We start from the raw sequence: 18299 nt of genomic DNA, 5'->3' as shown, positions 1-18299 counted from the left end.
TTTTTTTTTTTTTTTTTTTTTTTTTTTTTTTTTTTTTTAGTAAAGATTAACTTTATTAAGAGAACAATTGGAGCAAATGAATTTTTTAAAGTTCGACAATTCACTATGCCAAAACTAAAGCTGATGACCTCTACTTTATCAGACAATGTACAGAACAACATATTTGTTTACAGTTTATGAGGAATACTTGTCTCACAATTAAGAATTAGGAAATTATCCTTATAGCAAATAGATCTTAGTTAAACATATTATTAATTTATGCCTCAAGGAATTATCCAGCTCTCTAGAGGATGCCAGTCACTTTGGTAAGTGTGTATAATTTCAGTCTCTCTCTCCCAAGTATTTCATCTTTTGACTTTCCTTATAGGCCTACAGAGGAAGCCTATCTTTCAGAAGGATGTTGAAAGCATACATGAAAAGCTCGTGTAAAAAAATAAACTATAGCACCTCAGGCTTCTTAATTTTTACACTATAATACCTTGGATTTTTCTACCTTGACACATTCAGAGCGAATTCTTTGATGAAAAGAGAGAGAAATAAATTACAGATGGAATGAAGAGAATCTTTATTACCATTTTAATAGTTCATAGACACATGAAAGGAAGATGCATTCACTGGGTGGTGGGACCTAAAACTAAAAAGATTCACTGACTTAGTAATAATAAAAAATAGTATGATATGAAAAAATGAAAACCGTTTTTTGAAGCAATGTGAATATGCAAACTCTTCACAAATGCTTCAAGATAATTTAAGAAAGAGAAATAAAACTAAACCATTAAGTACCATTGCAAATAATTAGAGTTTGCTTCTCCTCTAACAATTTTTGAACCTAATGAAAAAGGGGAATACATCCAGAGATGATTAGAGATCCTGGGGAATAAAATTCCAGACATCAGAAATAATCAACTTTCAGGTACTGGTTCATAAGCAACTTCAATAAAACATGTGTTTTTCAGGAGCCATTGTATACATTTAACATTGATATAATATTCAGTTTAGGTTTTTGTCATTGGTTTGGAATAGAGATGTTATTGCTATTTATTCCTAACCTCTTCAGTACATTCCTAGATCATTTTTGTTTGGAGAGCAAGTATTTCCAGTTATGCAGAGCTAGTGGGAATGGTTTTGATGTTTTATGGGGTAGGAGAATGGTTCTTGGGACTTTCTCCCCACAGGCTCCCAATAATATACACATTATTTCTAGATTCTCTGCCACAGAGACACTCTTGTCAGAGCTATGGTCCTTCTAAAGCAGCATTTCACCAGACGTGCAAAAACGAAAATTAAAATAGGAGGGTTTTTATTATTATTATTTGAATGACATAGAATCTGCTCAATGTTTGCATTTAAATTGGACAGACTAATTCCAATCTGGCTTTTAATTTCTGAAAGGTTAATCACCCTAACAAAGGTCAATCAAACTTTAATCTTCAATAAAATTGCTACAACCCAATCACCTACAGGACACTTATTATATTCCCATTTCCATGAGAAAGAATGCATTCTATTAAATTAAACATCACTAATCTTCTAATTCTTTACATTAGCACATTTTACCAAAAATATATATATATATATATATATATATATATATATATATATATATATATATATATATATACACACACATATATATATATATATACACACACAACTTGCCCAGGGTCACCTGGTCAGGGAGAGACCTAGGTTTTTTTCTGCTTCTAATCTTTCATCCTGGAATACTGCCCTTTCAGGAGAACACCCTGGGCAGAACTATGGAAAAAAGAAATGAATACTCCAATCTTTCACATTCAGTTTTCTGAGTATATAAAACTAAATTACTAATCTTTAAAATTTACTTCTGCTCTGTGTTTGTGATCAAGTTATAGTGATGTTAATTAACTTGATTTGTTACAAATTGACACAGCTGCAGTGAAGGATCCCACCCTTCTTCCTTGTCTTCAACTTCATTTAGTTTCTCTGTCAAGGATAGTAAACCTAGATATAAAATGAAAGGAAAAAAAAGTAAGTATCATAAATCTGTTGAACATTATGGTTCATTGATTCTAATGTCCTTATTCATCACAAATTATGCCTGGATTAAAAATAAAAAGACAATAAAATACCTACCAGTCTCTGTTCACTGATGAACCGAGAATTTAAGTATCTGTTTGCTGAGATTTAGGCAATTTGATGGAAATAAGATGTGGATTTAGTCATTACAAGTTTTCACAGAATGATGGTAGTTAAAAGATGCACACTGGAATTGAATTTTAAAGTGAAAAAAAAATCCAATGTCAATGATACCTTGTGTTTTTTGAGTCTTCAAGTTGAAGTTTTTGATTCACTTCAACTGAGTTTCATTGGACACCTTGAACAATTTATGAATATATTTTGTAATTCTCTGATACATGTTTCCTTATCCTTTGATTCTAAAATTGCATAGTTCTGAACCTCTTTCCATTCTTCAAGCAGCTTATGTGATCTCTACTGTGTTTACCTGAAATTACTTCAGAATGAGATGAACATAGTTTTAAGTCTACTCTAGAAATGTTTAGCTGGAAATATTAGCTTAGTTCCCTAAATTCTTGGAAGTCTCATTAAAATATCTGATTCATAGTGATGGAAAAGAAGAAAATATTTTTTGAATGTCTATGACATGAGTCCTCAGGATTTCCAGGTAAAAAACACTATCCCCATTTGACTTTACTTGTTTCTTCTTTTTAAAAATCATGCATTTGTACTCTTTTTCTGGAAGTCATACCCTGCTATTTAAGTGAAATAATTGTTTAAGGATGTCCTTATTTTGAATACTACTTTGTCTAGATTTAGGATTTGAAGTTAAAAACCATTCCCAACATTGTTTTTATTATTTAGTATTATATACTAGCATTAAGAAATTTGATAACACTAATAAACATTCATGTATAGTGACTTGTATGTTAGTGGCTAAAAATATGGACTACAGAGTTAGCCTGTTTCTGTTCAAATTCTAGGTCCCAAACTTTTTGCTTATGACTTTGATCAAATTATAAGTTGCCTTTGTATTTTAGTCAGTTGTTTTGCTGCTGTGTCTAAAGGATCTAACCAGAACAACTATAAAGAAGAAGAGTTTATGTGAAAGCTCAAGGTTTCAGAGGTCGTAGTCCATAGAAAGCTGGCTCCATTTCTCAGGGCTCAAGATGAGGGTGAACATCATGGCAGAGTATGTGGCAGAGGGAGCAGCTCACACCATGGTGATCAAGAACCAGACAGAGACTCTCCACTGACAGAAACAAGTATATATGCCAAAGCCACGCCCTAATTCCCACCTCCTCCAGCCACACCCTACCAATTTAGTTACTACTCAATAAATCCCTATCAGGGGATTAATTCACTGATTGGGTTAAGAGTCTCACATTCCAATCATTTTTTCCTCTGAACTGTCTTGCATTGTATCACGCATGAGCTTTTGGGGGGACACCTCACATCCAAACCATAACACTTTGTTTTTAGTTTCTTCATGGGCATATTGGGAAGAATGATATGACACTACTGAAATTATTATAGAAGTTTAAATAATACACTATTTAGCACAATGTTATAGATACAAGAACCTCTGTAAATATCAGATATTTTTATTGTAGTAATAATTGTTCTTTTTCAGGCTTTAGGGTTTCTCTCTTTGTTTTTAGTATTCTATAACTTCACTCTGTTAAATTAATTGTGGCTCCCTTTTCTTTCAGTTTACACTAGGTGAGTTATGATAATAAGAACCATCATGCAAAAAAAATTTCATACTTTTCAGGATCAATATTCGAGAGTCCATGCATGAGAAGATTTCCTTTTGTTTATGTTATTCTATTTACTGGTCCCTTCACATTGAGTCTAGAAGGGAAAACTTTAGCTCAGTTTGCCCAGTCATCATTTGCTTCTCAATTGTGCTCTTTTTCTTTGCCCTACAGCTTATCACATGAAATTTTTAACACTCATTTGTAAAATTTCTAGGACTCCTATTTTTCCCCATAACAAATATTTATTACCTGAGAGAAATGCAGCATTCTCATGGCCCTTATAAAATGATTTTCTGTGTGCATTATAAACTCTCTTCTATTTGTATTATCATCTCTGTTTCTTTTGATGTTAATTCTGCTTGTTTGTGGTCTGTCTTATCAGAGTTGCTTTTTCTGATATATTTTCCAGGTTGTCTGTTTGATTTTCTGTTTAGAACCTATGCTGTTATTTGACTGTGGGGTTTAGTTTATTTCAGAACAAGCTTGGGCAAGCAGGCTCAGCTGCTGCCCATTACAAGGGTGTGGGAACTGGGATAATGATGGGACTGTAACTGGCTTCAAATGGAGAAACTAATAAGTGTGCTGCAAATATTAGTCTGATTATGGGCTTATTTCTCTTCACATATTTTTTGGCCATGTAAATAGGAGCTGAGAGTAGGAGGGAGGAGAAAATTGTGCCAATTCTACCATCTTCTACATGATTATTTTTTATTTCTTATTTTCTTTTACTAGTGTCTGGTTAATAACACTCAAATTTGTGCATTTATTTAGAAACAGATATATTAACATTTTCCAAAATGTAAGTGGAAAATTCCTAATACTACCAAGTATGAATTATTTAATGGTCATTCTTCTAATATAAGGCTTAATTATCTTATTTACTTTTTACTGGGACTTTCTCAGTACATTAATTGAGGCTGGATATGGAGAGGCTCCTGCCTGCTAAATATTGAGAATTCTTATATGAAGCAATTTGTGCATATTTTTGGTAGAGCTTTACATCAAGAAAAAAGATACTATTTCATCATGTCATAGTGTTTCTTCTAGCCATCATTTTGAAAGTTGAATCTGCTGGAATAAGATCTATCTGGGCATAATAAACAAATGACTTTTTTTTTTTTTAATGTGCTTCTCATTCAACTATGCATACACAGCACATACTCCCTGTGGTAATGAGCTGTTAAGGATCCCACTAATGGCAGCTTAGTAGCTGTAGCTAAGGATTTCCCTACCAATAAATCCAGTTTCCTTGGCTATTAGGCAGAAACCCTCACAGAGCCTAGTAGCTCAAGTGACACTGATTAATGGCCACAGAAAATAAATATTGTTCTCAGGGTGAAAACACAGCACCTTTATAAAACCATTCAAATTAAAGGAAGAAATATAGAATTCTAATATATTTGGGAAGTATACAGTGGCCTAAGAATATATTAGGTAATAAAGACATTGCTGAATTCAAAGGAATTAAAAAGTTAAAGGGTATACCCTACAAGTATGAAATGAAGCAATAAACCTTTCTTTCAACAACTCCTGCCCTTATCTAGATTTTAAAACAATACCCTGAATCTACTATTTTTTAAGGAAACAAGTTAATATCTCTTTATGTCTAGTAGGATAAGGATTAAAAATTATATTCAGAAAACTAAATTTTGAAAAAAAAACAATGATCAGGATATATTGAATAAAAAAATTATATATTTGAAATTCATATCTCATACTAAAATCAAATAAGCCAGCTTCCAAAGTTTTAAATGTTTGCAATATTTATTTTCTACTAAAACAAGCAATATAAAAATGAGAGATACCAAAATATTCTCTTTTCCTTAAAATGTGAATAGTGAATAGGAGCTCTGTTTTGTATATAATTTAGTTTTACTCTATACTTAGGAAGAAGGTAAATTTTCTGTTATTTGTAATGTCCAGAGTTAATACTGCACAATATTAACCTCCTCGTTCTTTTAAATAAATAAATACATTTTATACAGATAGTAAATTATATTTGTAATTCAACTGATATGTAGATTTTCTTCTAAACCTGTTTTACATATACAAACACCCATATATATATGTGTGTGTGTGTGTGTGTATTTTTCCCCCCTGATCTTGCCAACCACAATGTTGTGATTTTATGAATCATTCTTTTGTTGGGTGCTGGAGATTAAACCCAAAGGTTTGAGTATGCTCCTGCAAGTAGTTGAAGTACTAAGATACATTCTTACCTCCGAATGGTTCTTAACATAGCATGTAGGTAAAATTAAATTCAGCTTTAAATAATTTATCTGTGTCCCTATCATAAATTTCATTGTAACATTAATTTTATTTTGCTTTCAGGTCTCCAATTCAGAAATAGTTTCAGTTCTGACCTTGATTTGCCATAGTGTGAAGGGCAAGTGATTACTAAATTAGGCAAACTGTAACTTCTTATTTTTCCTTTCTAAGCCTTCATCTAGTCTTACATTGTTTTCACCACCATACCAGCTCAATTGCTATTGATAGCAGAAACCTGCAGTAGCCAATTAATATTTCAAAAATATGCCTAAAATTTAATAATATCAATCTGTTATTAGAAAATTGGTGTTCTCTCATTCTCCAGAGATAATGTTCTATAATGTTCTATACCTGGACATTTAAATTTAATGTCAGTGTAATGAGTGCTAGGCTATATGATCTGAAGATCAGTCTTAAGTTCAAGACTTAAGAGACTATATATATGAATATTAAAATAATGTATATTATATATACACTTTTCTTATTGACATAAAAAATGAGATAAGTGGTAGCAGTAATACTTTTCTTTAAAAAGTGAGGTTATAAAATCTTTTTCAGACAATATCATAAAAATCAGAGACTGCAATCACATAGTGTAGAATTTACTAAATCCCTCAAATATTCTATTAGTTACTACTGTACTGTAACTAGAGACAAAATTATAATGTGCTTAATTTAGGAAAATCAAGATAACCATTTATCTGATAGTAAAAGAGACAGAAAATAATAATTGAACTGTTCCTGACAATCAAATTAAACTCAGAAAAGCAATATTTCATTGCATAATAACTCTGTTAAATTATTTTAACCTTTAAATATTATCAAAATGAAAAAATGTAAGTCAATATCCAACACAAAAGTATACAGTAACAAAAGAAAGTGAAACAAAACATTTCATTTATAACTACAATTAACAGTGTATGTCATGAAAATGATTAATTTATACAAAGTTGTAAACATTGAAAGTTTTGTTGCATCTACTGACTTTTACAAGGATCTATCTCCATGTATTTGATTATTCTATATTCAATTGCTTAATTTTACCATAATATGTTCAGTTGTCTTTAGTCCAAGGCATCTGAAGCTCATTAAAATTAAATAGAACTCAGGAGTCTAAATTATTAAGAACTTTCAAGACTTATTCAGAAAACCCCTAAATTATATACATATATTAATATATATATTCAGAAGACCCCTAATTATATATTACCATATATATAAATACATATATTTATATTTATTTAGAAAAAGAGGAAATTATGTATACCCATCTAGTTAAGGGAAGCTGTGGTACTGTGTTTTATGTTCTGTCCAGTAGCATGGATTTTAAAAGTTCAAAAAAGAGAATTGTAGGAAATTGATTTATGCTAATGATTTTAAAACTAATTAATTACAATTACATATTTTATCACAAAATCAATTACTAATATATTCTGTCACTTTAATTAAGATATTCAATAAAATCAGATAAATGGGAAGTAAAGAGTTATATGGAAAAAACTAATTTTCCTATTTAATAAAGTCTGCTACAGGTCAGGAAAAAATAAACTATCAGTTATTAAATTCTCTTCAAAATTTAATTATGCCTTTATTGAGAGGTTTGTTATAATTCAGCTAAAATAAAAATTTCAGAGCAATAAATTAATAAATAATTACTTTTAAATGTGGGATATGACTAAATGTTCTTCCTACAAAAATGTTCTATTGAGTAAATATTAACTTGATAATAACTGGCATTTTTGTTATTTTGTTCTCCATTGAGTGAGGAAAAATCAAAATAATGGTAATAATAATAATTGCACTTAGAATGCTTTCTTATCTCCAACAAAAAAGATTGTATGCACTATCACATTATAAAAAATAACATTTATATAATTTAATTCCTACTACCACCCTCAACATATTGTGGTCTTGCAATTATTTTTAAATATATTATATTTGTTTATAAAGTCAGACTATGAGATTAACTATTAACTCTCATGACAGAAATCTCACTTTAAAGAACTAGTGTCATTTTGTAACTTAAATAAGAAAAGAAAATTCTCTTACATTTCAAAAGAGTATTTATCCAACAGATGTATTCTGATTTCAGGTTGAGAATGATTTCCGATAGAAACTATATTTGAGTTTTTAGGTAAATTTGAACTGTACATATGCATTCTACCTAAACTTGGACATGTGTATATGTGTGTGCATGTGTGTGTAAAATCTTAATGATGAGTAGAATGTGCGAAACAATCTAAACACTTAGATTCTGTGGTAGAAATTCAGTAATGCTAGACTCTTTATCAATTATATCATATTGAAGATTAGACAAGATAACATAGGTAAAGCAGCCAATATGGTTGTTCGTGGCACTCAATAAATCCATCATGTTGCATTTGGTCTTCAATAAGAGACTTTGGGGAGAGGAGAGGGAGGGAGAGAGAGTGAGAGGTGGAACACATATCTATTTAAGCTATGACAATTAATTTGCATATGTTTATGAGGTGACAGATTGGGGAAATTGTTGATGACTTAACAGTAAAGCAACTTATGAGGGAAGTCATCAATACCGTGCCAGTATCTTTTCAGGAATGTTTGATAGTATTGTCTATAGGCATTAACAAAATATAAATTTATTATTTATTAAACATATTTAGATCTCAATTTGTCTATAACATCAATATGTTTACTACACTATTTGACATCAAAAACTATGTTATTATATTAACTCAACTATGAATTCTAATCTTATCAAAATAAATTATCTTGCTTTCTTCAGATTTTATGTTGGTATGAAGTTATATACTAATTATACTAAATATAATTCTCGTGTACGTATACAAGTGACTTAACATGTATGTCCATCATTCTACACACACACACTGCCACCACCATGCATATGAATATTATGGACAGTCAAGAAATTAGAAGATGTTTAATTGACTGACTGTATGGATGTTTACTGACATAATTCACTTTTTCATTAGCACTTCTGTATATAGTACATTTACCTGAAATTTGTAAAGGAAGAGTTTGGGAAAATCACAATGGCATATATTGCTCTAGGTTTTTCACCAAGTTTCCAGTCCACTGATAGTGTATATTATTTTGTCAAGAAATATGTTTGGGGGCTGGGGATGTGGCTCAAGCGGTAGCACGCTTGCCTGGCATGTGGGGTGCTGGGTTCGATCCTCAACACCACATAAAAATAAAATAAAGATGTTGTGTCCACTGAAAACTAAAAAATAAATATTAAAAAAAATACAAATCAATTTCTCTCTCCCTCTCTCTGCTCTCTTAAAAAAAAAAAAAAGAAAGAAATATGTTTCTCATGCCAAGACATAAAAATAAGCATGCCTTCTTTTCAGCCAATTTATTAGGAAATAATTTTGGCAGGAATAATTCTGCTAAGTCTAAAGAATAAATTCTTAATAGTGCATATTTATTTGCAAATTGATTGAATACTACTCTCCAATTGTGAAACTAGCTCATTTTAAGTTTTAACTTAAGTTTGGCTTTGCCAAAATAAATGTTGTTTCTCTTTGTGAACTTTGCAAATATTTAAAATTCTCCCAAAATATTTTGACTGTTTGGATTTCTTTTTTCTTTCTTTCTTTCTTTCTTTTTTTTTTTTGATAAGTAAGATATGATAGCTTATTTATTCCAGTAAATAGTTTGATGCATTTTTTTTAACAAGTGAAAGTTGTCAGAGGGCTCACAGAATGTTTAAGAGGGGAAACAACAGAAATTGAAGAAAGTTGTCTGACATGGAATGAAATTGAAAAAAGTTGTCTGACATGGAATGAAACTGAAGAAAGTTGTCTGACATGATACCTATTAATTTTAGAATATTTAATAGGAAAGAGTTATGGTCCATCAGGTCTTCAATAGATGAAAAAATATACATTCACCTATGTTTGCAGTTTATGCTTCAAATAAAGGATTCACATGCAATAATCTATTGACCACATCCCTGCTCCCTTTTTTCCTCAGTTGGTGAGACTTCAAGTTCCAGACCTTCTTTTTCTGTTTCCATTATCTTTCTTCACAAGTATCCCTCATAGTGATATTGTTCTTCAACTAAGTCACTATTCATGACACAAAAGTAATTAAAAGTTCCTTTGGTCTTTTCTGGTACCCCAAATTCATTAGTATCAGCATGGCCTTTGCAATTCACAAAGTGATTGATTAAAATTGAACATCTATGACAATAAAGCTGACCCCAGGAAGACCCTTCTCTTATGCATAGACACCAAAAGAGAACCTATTGACAAATGAACCAACCATGTGAGAATTCATTTTGCTACACAAACAACTTGTAAAGCAAAATGAGGGAACAAACCATACGCGGAATAATTAGGATTTGCACATAAAAGATTGTAGTATTTGAGAAGTATTTTTAAAAACCCACAGTCTTGAACAAATATTTTCAATGCTTCTTTTCTTACTAAGCAAGTATGCTCATAGTTTTGGGAAAACCTTAATTAGACTGTAACAGTGGGTGCTTTCAATTTCTAATGGGATTTCCCTGTTTAATTAAGTTATGGTAATATCTCGCTGGCAGGCATAACCAGGAAAACAGGTAACTTACTGTTATAAAAGCTCTAACAGCTTTCATTCTTAAATGCAATGGAGCAAGAAATATAATTTATTTGTTAAATTTTGAGTATTGTCCATTCTGTATAAAACAATTACTAAATACCAATGAATAATAAAACAAGTATAATAACTAAATTTAATTTCAGCGTTCTGTCATGTGAAAATATATGAATAAAAATTGATTTTTAACTTTATAGAAGATGGGGGATATTGCCTATAAATAGCAAAATGACAAAACTCTACCAAAAATGCCTACATAGTAAAATGATTTTCAAATTGTTTTTAGAATATTGGGGAGAAATAGTGATACTAATTAGTGTCTACCTCGATAGTCTCTAAAGGTAAAAATGGGTGTTTTCTATAGAACTAACCTATCTATCAGGATGGTAAGGAAAGGATCATGTTGTATCTAGTTTATACCACATATATAACAGACCCCAGTGAGAATACCTTGAGATAACCTCCTTCTGAGGCCTGTTAACCTAAGGTGACCATCCTCAACATAAAATGCCTTTTAGCTGCCTTCATCTGTAGCTAATTTATTTAACATTATTCACTGAACCCATGGTGTGTGCATGTACTGCCATTGATAGGATCTGCTAATAAAGAATACCCAGAAGGTTATCTTAGTTCAATCTTGGCAGCTGGGATGCCCCTCTAGGTAAAGTCACATGGCATCTGAGACCTGGAGGATTTGGGTTTTGAAGAGGGGCTTAGAGTTATGTGAAGTCAGGGGACTTGACGTATCAGAGACACAGAGAGTAAAGTACAGTGGCACAGGGAAAGCACAGCAGATTGAGTAACTCTCAGGCATACGGTATTCCTGCATGATTGTCAAAGAATATATTTAGAAATATTTAGAAAGGTAGGCAATGTAAAAAATGTTGAGGAAGTTGGATTCAAACCCAGTAGGCAACAAGTGGAAAGCTCTTTAGAGATTTTTAACAAATTTATACTTAAGAGTTATTGCGGTCATCAGTTGAAGTGCATCCTCACTAAAACATATTTTCAGAATTACTTGGGACAGTTTTTTAATCCAGAAGTTTTCATAAGGAGAAGAACAATTAAAGGAGAAACCAAACAACACATCAAAAATTATATTTAATTTACTTGGACATTATTGAGTGTAGCTGAATGAAACTATTTTGTTCTTGCTGACATTAAGTGTCTAGAAAAACAGTGAAAGCTTTTGTCAGGTCTCAGGGTTTTTGTTCTGTGTTACATGTTGCACACTGTTCTCTTTGGAATAATGGCTGGCATCATGAGAGCTTTTAATACCAGGTCAGAGACTCAGAATATCAGGCCTTAATCTCCTGAAGACTGTATAGTTTTGGGTGTCCATGTTCTTGAGTACAACTTTATTATGAGGAAGTAAGTTTACTCTTTGCAATGATGGCTGTCTGTATCCTGGGAATGCCTTCTCTGTTTTGTTTTTGTTGTTTGGTCTCTAGCTAAATTATGTTCCTCTCTTTATTGTGATATCTAAGGATCTCTCTGAACTTTGCTTTGAGTTAAAAAATGTATTATATGTGCATATGTAAATTACACATAAACACATATATGCAGTTTTATGTCTAGAAATAAGAATTTATATATAACTGTTCCAATACTTTCTCTGGCAAAAACCTTGTCTGGGTAAGTGATGGTGTGTATGTGCTTTACACCATCAATAAAATACAAATTGTTACATATAGAAATCAAACCCTATACATACGAGAAGAGATATGGTGTGTTCATCAGCTTTTTTACTGCTGTGACCAAAAGACCTCACAAGGACAGTTAGAGGAGAAAAGGTATCTTTGGTGTTCACAGTTTCAGAGGTCTTAGTCTTTAGAAGATAGGCTCCATTGCTCTGTGCCTGAGGTGAGGCAGGACATCATGGCGGAAAAGTATGGTGGTGGACAGCAGCTCAGGAAATGACATTCAAGAAGCAGAGACTCTTACTACAGGGGACAAAATATTAACCTCAAAGTCATGTCCCCAATGACCCTCTTTCCCAACCACACCCTCCTTGCCTACAGTTCCCACCCAGATAATCCTAGTAAGGGATTAATATCCTGGTTAGTTTAACACTCTCATAACTCATAACTCCTCACCATCCTTGAATTCTCTCACACATGAGCTTTTTGGTAAAATATCTCGTAGATATATCAAGACATATGAAAAATATTTATCTGGTTTTAGTAAGGAATCTCTAAATGTGAAAATAATGTCTGATATAGAAAAAATATATTTGACCATATAAAATTTTAAAGCAGTGGTGTATGCCCACATATAAATACTAAGTAATTTACTTACATCTTTTTATTTCACGATTTACTAATACATACAATAATGTATGAGAAAAATAACTCTAACAATTTTAATATTTTTTAAAAGAAAATTTAATAGTTTTGCTTTCTAACATAGCATACCAAATCTACATTTTTGTTTTGTTTTGCTGGGAATCAAGCCCACAGACTCACACATGGTAGACAAGTGTTCTACTACTGAACAATATCTGTAGCCTTGCCCTTTTTTTGTGGTACTGAAGTTTGAACCCAAGGGTATTCAATCACTGAACTATACCTGCAAACCTTTTAATTTTTTTTTAATTTTGAAATAGGGTTTCAGTAAATTTCCCAGACTGGTCTGGCCTCAAATGTGCAATCCTCCTGCCTCAGCCTCCTGAGTAACTGGCATTACAAGCCTGTACCAGCATGCCCGGCTTGAATTTTTTCTCTTAAAGTACATTGGTATACGGCAACCTTTCTCACTATAATCTCTTGGTCTTTTTTTTCTTTTATTCCAGACATGATCTTAAACACCTTTTAATCCAATCTGACATTACTATAAATCTGCCATATAATAAATATATAGCTAGTTGGGTTAACATGATTGTAAAGTCTAATAATTATAGCATCGTAGAAGTTAATCATAATTTGCTTGTGTTTCTTTTAGTTCATTAGAACAAAAAAAAATCTTATCTATGATGAATAATATAGTGGTAATTTGGGAAGTCTTTAAAGAAGTCAGTGTACATAACCTTTCTTCCTTATTCCTGTCTTTTCCCTTATAAATCAGATGTTGGGCCTTCTTAGTTTGCTAGTGCGACAATAACAAAATGCCAGAGACTGAGTGGCTCAAATAGCAGACATTTATTTTCTCACATTTGTAGAGGCTGGTAGTCCAAAAGCAAGGTGCCTGAAGAATTAGTTTCTCTTACTGCCACTCCCCTTGGCTTGCAGATGGCTGCCTTCTGGCTGTGTTCACATGGCCTTTCTTCTCTGAGCAAGAATCAATGGTGTTTGTTTCTCTCCTCTGGGATTAGTACCCTTCTAAGGTATTGAAGATTAAGGCTTCAATATATGAATTTGTTTTGGTGGTGGGCAGGATTTAGCCAGGATGCAGGTATTTTGTGTTTACTTTGGAATTTGCTTCCATGAGCCATTGGCCTATCTATGAACAAAACTATTGCTCAGTTGCCAGATTTACTCACACATGGCTGAGAAGATGTAGTTTATTTAGAATGTTATTGATCTTTTCCTTTTGAACTCCTGCCCTCTGGATTTTGGATTAAAAAAAAAATGTGTGTATATGTATGTGTATATATATATATACACATACATATACACACACACACACACATTCATACAGACCTATATGTTCATATATAAAACTTCATTAGATCAGGCTAAAATTGTTTGCCTTTTAAATTTTGTTCTGTTGTTAATTAAATAGGAGTAAAGTTAAACATCTACACTAAGTAACATAATATAATACTTGGTGTTTAGGGCCAATGGTGCCTTCATCTCTCTCCTCCCTTAAAATACTCTCATGTCTTGGGGGTATGGGTGAGGGAAATTCAAATAACTTCATGGTGTCAGAGGTAAAAGAAATATGCAGTATCCATATATTCAACAGATCCTTCCTTGTCCCACCTGAGGAGTGGAGGGTCTGATTCCATGGGCATGTTTGGCTAGCTCCTGGTTTTGAGCTTTCATCTGAGGGTTATTTAGAGGATATGTATCACTAAAATCTGTCTCTGGAGAACTCACAGTCTCTCTCCATGTATATGATAGATGGGGCTTTTGTTGTTGGTTGATTGGGGTCTTGGACCCCTTCTTTCTTACTTGGTCTTTCTTCATAGCATTCACACCCAGTTCCCTAACTCTTACAATCTATTTAGAAGCTCTGAAAGGTTTGTTTGCATGAGGTTAAAGGAGCTTCATATGTGCCCACTACAGCAGGCTTAATCTCCATTTAGTTTATATTCAAACTAGGAACTGAGAAAGACCTTGTAGTCAGTGCATAGTTGATCCCTTGCTTTCTCTAGTTATGTCCCTCTGTCCTCTTTTTTATTTGCTAAGTGTCTGAACGTCATCATGTCCTCTTCCTGCTCCCACCCAAGAAAAGACTCTGCTTTAAGGGTCTCAGCACAGCCTGTCTACTAATTTTTTTACTTTGTTACTCCATTCTACTCCTCCCCCAAATAGACAATAGCTCTGCTTATTACCTAAAGAGAGATCCAGGTATGGGTGGTAATGATTCTCTGTGATGCCTCTGATTTTTATTTTCTTCTGCTTCCTTTCTGCTCATTTTTTTGTCTTATTCTCATTCCTATGCAGACTATAATATAAACTTTAATGACCAATCAAATAATCTTTCCTTTATCAGGCAGACCAAAAATAATTAAAGGTTTTTAGAATAATCTTTCTACTCCAGTTTAGTTTCTAAGTCTATTATTTTGTAAAAAAAAAAAAAAAAAAATCAAGTACAAACCTACTTTCCTGGGACAATAAGACTCTTCATCCCAGAAGCAAGAACATATTTATAGAATATATTTAAATGCACTGTTGTAATATTTATGAAGAAGCTATTCTTATTACTCTGTAGTCTCATCTTTAAGAATATTGCTGAATGATGAGATTTGTTTTATTGTTTCTTCTTTTGCTTTTGCAGACCTCTCATTATATTTATGTAATAACATATAAAGCTCTCCTTCTTAGTCAAATACAAAATGACAATATGAAAGCAGTTTGTTGTTTATATGTGTGTGTTTGTGTATGTATGTGTGCGTGTGTGTGTCCCAGTTATTTGGTATTATAAATATATACCACCATTCCTGGCTTTGATATTTGCAATTTTATTTGCTTAATATCTACCCATAACATTCATCACCATCTATAATACTATAATAATAATAATAATAATAATAATAATAATAATAATATTTAAATCATTTACTTGTTTTTCAGATATAAAATTTTATTCACTGTTGTGTCTATAATGTTGGAGCATTGTCTGATCAGACCAACAATACTATTCAATAGATAGAGAGTAAATAATAAATCCACCATGGAAGCCAGTTATGTCAACTATGTCCATTACAGAACTTAATTTTAATGAACTCTTTTAAAATAGTATCGGATACTGACCATAATATATTTGTCATTTATGGGATTTTCAGACAATTTCAAAAATTCTGTTTGCTAGAATTTACATATATAAAGTTTTCCCTTTGAAGGATGGTTAGGTAGTTACCTAAATGATAATATTTTTAGGATAATGTTATGGACAATTTGCAGGCACACAAGAAATCGAGACTTAATAACTTCTTATTGGCTTTTCTACTTTTTGGGTCACTATTGTAGTTCTCACATCTTAAATTTCTATCTTCTAAACTTTGCACCATCTAACATCCTAAGGAGAAGCTGTTCTAGTCACCGTTTTCATGCCCAATGCTGAACTGTTACTTGAGCAGCATAGAAGCTACTCCAGTGGATTTGTTCCAAATTTATTTTAGTATCCTGCCTTCTTCAAATAACATGGGTGTAACTAGCTGAGTATTTTAAATTTAACAACTTAATAGAAGTTCAGTTGTTCTAAATTGGGAACTACATGAATAGTTCACTTTTTTCTTTCATTCTTCCTTTGTTTCTTTTTTTCCTTCATTAGTTCATTCATTCATTATTATTTTAATTGTTTGCACAATATGGCACAATGTCGTACACTTAGTAAACACCCAGAATATTCTTATTGGAGCTTTTGACAGTTACCTAGTTATTTCCAATAGTTTGACTGTTTTAAGATAATCTTCTAGGAACATTCTTTCCTAGCACTTTGTTAGAAATAAGTAGGATGCTTATAAGACACACAAATGCATTGAAGTTACAGACACTCCTACGAGCCTAACTATGTTAATCCCACCAACATTTTTTAGGTTTTTATTATAATACTGCAATACAAACTTCTAAAGCTGTATAAAATTCACCACCCCCACAAAAATCCTCTTTCACACATCCTCCTTAGACATTTATTCAAATGCTTACAAGTCGTTTAGTGTTTGCTTCATGACTAGAGACTTATACATTCCCTTCTATTTGTAAAGAATTTGGTGAGGAGTGTGTTAATGAGCATTTATATCAATATTCTGTATAATTTTTTTCATTTATAACTTGTCATGCCTATTTACAGGGATTATTTGTACTTGTGGATATTCCTGTTATTGATTTTTTTTTAGTTTGTCTTATAAATCTGGTAGAGAATGCAAGCTAAAAGATGAATGATTCTGTTTTGCTCTAATTTCATACACCAATTTTGTATCAATAAAATGAATGGGAGCTCTGTTTCTGAGAAAGACATTCAAATACAGCATGGGTGGAGTTATGAAAGTGAATTCAGCATTCTTTTAATATCATATCATTAACCACATTCTCTGAAAAAAATTTATTCATAAAGAATAGAATGCCATTAAATTGCTTCCCTTCCAGGATAATCAATATGCCTCATAGCATAGCTAGTCATCTAATGAGGGATCCCAATTGATGGACCCTCCTAATAGTGGTTACTTAAGATAGTGGCCTTGGTGGAGGGATTACAAATCATAGCAAAATTGAAAGAAATGATAAGGGAAAAATTTTTTTCTTCCTATATTAAATATATTAATCAGGAGAAATATTACATAAACATATTTAGGAATACTACAAAAGAATACATAGAATCTTTGGAATATAAGATAAATCTAAAGAAATAATAATGTTGGCAACAATTGTTTAAAATCTTATTAGTTGTAAAATCCAAATGAACAACGTATTAGATTTTAGGAAATTTTTGGGTTGTTTTTGTTTGGACACAAGGTGCCCCCCCAAAAACTCATTGTTTATATAATGTAGCAATGTTCAGAGGTGAAATGATTGGATTATGAGAGCTGTGACCTCATCAGTGGATTAATCCATTTGATGGATTAGTAATTTGAAAGCACTACTGTTCTGAATGGTAACTGAAGGCAGTTGGGGTGTGGATGGAAGAAGTAGGTTACTGGGAGTATGCCCTTAGGAATTATATCTTGTCCCACTGGCTCCTCCCTCATGGTCTCTCTGCTTCCTTTCATCACACCCTCCCACCATGATGTTCTGTCTCATTTCAGACCCAGAGCAATGGAATTATCTAACTATGAACAGCACTGCTGAAACCATGAGCCAAAATACAATTTTCTTTCTCTAGCCTGTTCTTGTTGGTGTATCAGCCACGGTAATGAAAAGCTGACAATATGTGCAGCAAGTAGGAAAGTTAAAAAAAAAAATGCTTTACTAGGGGAACATACTGAGTAGTATTTGGTGATATTGATGACTTTGCTGGTTCTTTGTTTTTGAAATATGGCATGATCTTTACTTATAGGGACTTAAACAATGTAAGTGTCTTCCTAGAAAC

The 18299-nt window shown here is 32.2% G+C and overlaps 1 protein-coding gene across 1 annotated transcript in view; it reads left to right on the top strand.

Annotated features, from left to right (window-relative positions):
• LOC107138388 (receptor tyrosine-protein kinase erbB-4) overlaps positions 1–18299 on the top strand; it is a 780863-nt gene that overhangs the window by 498849 nt on the left and 263715 nt on the right. The gene's annotated exons all lie outside the window — the stretch shown is intronic.

Source organism: Marmota marmota, unplaced genomic scaffold (genome assembly GCF_001458135.2).
Source record: "Marmota marmota marmota unplaced genomic scaffold, marMar, whole genome shotgun sequence".
NCBI classification, from domain to species: Eukaryota; Metazoa; Chordata; class Mammalia; order Rodentia; family Sciuridae; genus Marmota; species Marmota marmota.
This window is presented reverse-complemented; position numbering and strand designations above follow the sequence as displayed.